This window comes from Aptenodytes forsteri, unplaced genomic scaffold, assembly GCF_000699145.1.
Source record: "Aptenodytes forsteri isolate BGI_AS27 unplaced genomic scaffold, ASM69914v1 Scaffold40, whole genome shotgun sequence".
NCBI lineage: Eukaryota > Metazoa > Chordata > Aves > Sphenisciformes > Spheniscidae > Aptenodytes > Aptenodytes forsteri.
In genome coordinates, this window is record NW_008796077.1 from 868,545 (window position 1) to 873,738 (window position 5,194).

A 5,194-nucleotide genomic window follows, 5' to 3' on the forward strand; every position below is an offset into this window, starting at 1 on the left:
GAACTGCAGGGGAGGCCGGATTAATCTAAGAGCTTCTGCAGTCAAAACACGACACGAGTATTAAACCCAAGGAGCACCAGGAAAACGTGAGCCCCCAACTGAGTCCTGTGGTTTCTCTTCAGGCACTTGATGCCTTGCTTATAACCTGGATCCTGATGATATCTGAAGTCAGGAAGAAGAGAGGAGCATCAGCTGGGATCATACAAGCCATGGGAATGTGCAGGAATGGTCAGACCCGAAGGGCACCATCCTCAGTGACAGCATGGCTTTGCACTTGGTTGAGGTGGCAGCTTATCACTTCCTTCACTCCCAAACAGTCTTCACAATGAAGATGCCCTTCCTGAGAGTCACCCTACTGTCCCTGTCCCTGGATTCACCCATCAGCCATAGCTAGAGGGACTGGCTTTTCTCTCCTTTGTCTTGCTTTTAGTTTAGTGAAGCTATCATTAATTTCACTCACACCAGTTCGATATAAATACAGTTCCACCAATCTTAATGGGATGGCTTTAGATTTACAGCAAGGCAAAGGGCAGCAGGGTATTATTCTTTCCTTAATTATTGTCTTTCCTCTCTTCATCTCCAACCGTCTCTCACTGGTTAAGGAAGAAGAGGAAATTCTTGTCGTTCCAGCCGGACAAAACGAACACAAACTCCAGACCCCTTCAGTTTCCTCATTTCCAACCAGTGCCAGAGGAGAGGACCTCTGCATGGACCTCTGCCCGTGCTCTGAGAACACGCCAGCTCTGCCTGTTTGAGCAGACTGAGCACAGGTTAGCTGCAAACTGGAATTCCATTAACTGTGTTTGCAAGGGATTCAGTCTCGGAGAAAAGACCCTGCCTTTCCATCACAGCACGACCATGGGAGCAGCAGTGCACTGGTCACGGCTCCACAGGTCTCCTACAGAGCCGGCTTGTGTCCGCCCTGTCCAGAGCACGGGCAAAGGGACCTCGCACAAGGCCTGCCTACAGACAGACGTGTAGACCTGCCTTGTCTGCCTGCATGAATCAGTCCAAGGGGAATCCAGAGCTGAGCGAAGATGGTTAATTGGTGAAGATCAAGATTGGAGATTCACGTTATTTCTGCACAGCACACCAATGCCCTGGACACAGCTGAGGCACACCAGGTCCCAGGACCACATGAGCCACCATGGTGACATGGACACCCCACGTTAGCTGGCCCTGTGGGCAGGCAGCACAGCCTGCTCTGCAGACCCACTGTGTGGGAGCACCTCGCCTCTTGCACACCCATGTGCCACGCTTGGCACCGACCCATGTCGGGGAAGAGCCTGGAGTGAGCTCAAACATCAGCGTGGCTTAAACCAAGCTCCATGCTCATCCAGCTTGCTCCATCCCCCACGATGCTCTGACAGCATCTCTCCCTCCTCTCCCCACTCCCCTCACCCCGCTCGGAGGAGCACGTTCCTGCATATTGCTTTGTAGTAATTAGCACATCGATGGGGCTGGGAGTGCAGAGCGGGGAAGTGGAACAGGAGGAGAAGCTAACGAGGTCAGAAGACAGCATGTGGCATCCCCGCGAGGAGAGGGAAGAGGATTCAAAACCTGCTGCAATCAAAGAAGCACCTGCCTGGCATGAATCCCTGGGGCCAGGAGAGCGAAAGGAGAGGGAGAGGATTTCTTGCTGTAACATACGGCGGCAAGTCTTTCTCTCCCATTTGTTTCAGAGACTAATTAGGTCAATGTTGCCCTTGTAGATTCAGCCTGGAAACCTGAGGCCTGCCTGTGCTCCAGATCGCAGGGTCCTGGCAGACGCGGAGGGAGCGGGCTGGACTGCAGGGCTGGGACAGCCGGTTCATGGCTTTGTACAGGGTGCTCAGTGCTCTCTGCCCTTTGATGCTTGCTTGATTTAAATGGCTTTTCACCCCCAACCTCATGGCAGAACAATGCCACGACTTCCTCAGCTCCACACAGGCAAATTGCCTGGAAGGCAAACCAGATATGACTTTAAAAAACCCCACATTGCAGCCATTCACAAGTGTAAATAATGCGGCACATAGAGGGACTGCTTTTCCCACCTTGCTGCCAGCAGTGTCCAGAGCTCACAAGGCTGTTTTAAGCCACAGCGTCTTTCACCTGTGAGTTTTTCATTGATCTGTGTTTCTTTCATAGCACAGATATTCTGGGAAAGTTCTTAGGGATCATCTCCAAAAACCTGAGCTTTTGGGGCATTTTGCTTCTGTGTTTGCTCTCAGTTGTGAAACGCTGAGCTGCGGAGCAAAACAGTGTGCCAAGAAATGCAGCAAAATCAGGACAGGCCAGAAAGGGTTCAGCATGGAAGAAAGAGCAAAAAGATCTATCACCACTCACCACCACTGGTCCCAGGACTTCTGCAGAAAGAAAAAGATAAAATCAAGATGTAACATACCCTGAATATGGTTCGTAATTTTATTTGACAGCAATATACAAACATAAGCCCTAATTCCTTGGGTACCAAGGTATGAAGCACCTTGCAGAGGGAAAGAGAGGAAATTCTTTCTTACAGGGATTATTACATTGCTGACCACCATGAAATCCTTCCCGGCTCCTCTGGATCACAGTGGAGAGCAGACCTGGTCATTCACCGGACACATCTTTACTAAAATCTGTTGGTTCCTATGTCCAGAATAGCATCATATTAAATGATTGCAATGGCAGCGGCTCCCAGATCTGTTTTGGTGAGGGAAAAGTTCACGACAGACAGGCAGCTCCAAGCAGTCCCATTTTAGGAGGCTATACGACCCAGAAGGTGACAACCCCTTGGGCAAGTGCAGCACAACCCTGCTTTCACGGGGGAAAAGGGAATCGAATGCTGATACTACCCAGAAAAATCACCACAGGACTGAATCCTGGTCATCTGCCTCCTCTCCGTGCCCCTCTCGCACACACACGTGCATGTGTGCACACACCCCCATCCTCTCCTCCCATTTCAGCAGACGCTGGTAAGTGGGTCACCTTGTGGCACCAGAAAGCTCCTCCTGTGTGACAGCTATTCCTGTAGCAACACGTCAGCCCTTCAGCATCTCCCATGCTATGTTTGGGTTGTGCTGTCATTATCTCCTGCCTTATCAGGTCAGCCTCTGTGGCATCTAACCTGGGGACTAATGGAGGTTGATTCCTGCAAGAGCCTCACTCCGTTACCGGCTTGCCGAGTGCCGTCACAGCGTCTCCATCCAAATGACATCCTTGGAAGCTGGCAGCGTCCCTTTGACTTTTCCAGATCAAAAGTGCGTGTTTTGGAAATTGGAAGCTGGTTTTCCTCCCAGCCAGCTTGGTTTTGTCAGCTGTCGGTGAGAAACAGGACAGGTGCTGTCAAAGCTTGCGGGGGTCAAGGCAGGAGCCCTTTGGCTCCCGTCCAGCCATGTCGGCTCAGCCCATGGGCAGGTTGACTGCTGTTTGGGCAGGAGCACATGTCCTCTTGCCATCTCTGTCACCCTGAAGTGATGGCAGGTGGCATCATAATGCAATGCCTTCTCTGCCATCCCTCTCCTCCAGGACAATTTCATGCATGGTTCTGCTTCTCACTTTCTGCCATGCTGCACATTGCCCCAGGGCTAATGGCAGCAGCATCTTACTCCTTCCATGAAAAGAGAGAGGTGAGAGAGGGAAGGCAGGACTTACCCTTCACCAGAGAGACCTTTCTGCAGTGGGCTCTTCATTTTTACTCCCTTTCTCTCTGAACTTTTGAATCCTGAATTCCTTCCTCTGGCGATGGGAAGGCAGATTCCTCCCTCGCCACCCTGCTGCCCAGCCCCTGCCCACAGACAGCCTGCAGGAGAGCCCACAGGACTCAGCTCCTGGGTGAGAAGACTGTGTCAGAGCTTTGCTGCCCTGTCTTGCCCCCATCGCTGGAGGGCAAGTCTGGTTCCCTCCTGGCTGGAGCAGGATGCGTGTGGGGAAGGCTGGCACCTTGGGTGCTCGCGCTGATGCTCTCTCCCCTCTTTGCTCCAGGCAGGACGCACAGATCTCTCTTCTAGCAATACCCAGCGAGTCACCCTGCAAGGAGCATCCCCTTTCCTTTCTACCTCCCCACTGCAAGAAATCCTCTCCCATCCCCTCTCCACCCTTCCCTCCTCTTTGCTCCTGCCCTGGCATGGCAGGAGAGGAAGCAGGGACAAGCCAGAAACCCTACAAGAGCCTAATGAGATGGTTGCTGATCCCTCCAGCACTGACCTATCTGGCCTTGACATTATCAGCAAGCAGCCCTGCAGCACCCCCCCAGCCCCGCTTGATTGTGCTGGCAGTGAATCAGCACCTACCACACCAATGCAGATTAACCCCCATGAGCTGGAGTGAGCAATGGCTGCAGCTGCTATCAGCTTGTCTTGGGCTATGAGTTGTAATCACCACAGCTTGGTGAGCATCTTTGTTTTGAAAAAAGCAGAATTAATTTGATGGCAAAACGTCTGCAAAAATTGAGGAAAAATCATGCCACTGCTTTTGGAGGCTGGATTATTAAAAATAAATCCTGCTCTAAAGTATAGATGTTGTTGCTCTAGTCTGTAGTGCAAAAATGATTTTTATTGTGCCATTGAGATTTCAGTATTCTTAAATCTCCTTGGAAACTTGCATGCCAACTGCATGCAGAAAATAGATCATAATTGTACTGTTGCACAGCTCTTGCTGTGGACAGTTTGGGGCCAAGCCTCTCCACTTTGGTTCGTGAGCACTTCTCTCCAGGAATCCCATGGGAAGAAACACAGGCACGTGTGCCTGCCTCCAAGTGGAGCAGCTGCTGGATGCACTGACAGAGCAAGGTAATGTTGCTTAATGGAGCCAGAGTTCTTTATTCTGCTGATTAGTAACTGCGAATAACAGTTTAAAACTTTGATTTCATAAAAGTCTCACTCACATGGTACTGGAATGGACAACACAAACTTTGCTGGTGTCTCACCTTTCCAGATCCTTTAGCAAGAAATCTTACACACTCCCGGCCCCAGGCTGTGCCCTGTCTTGCTTTCCATGTGCTCATTAACAGGATAGCAAGATGAGTCAGTAGGGTCACCCCGTCTCAACAGTTATCATGCTTCCTGCATAGCTTGGTGGCTCTGTGCCAGATTAAATCCCATATTTAGCTGTGCCACAGCTGAGGATGTGGATGGAAAGAAGCGATACATGGAGAACTGCAAACATAGAATCATAGAATCATAGAATCATAGAGGTTGGAAAAGACCTCTAAGATCATCGAGTCCAACCGTCG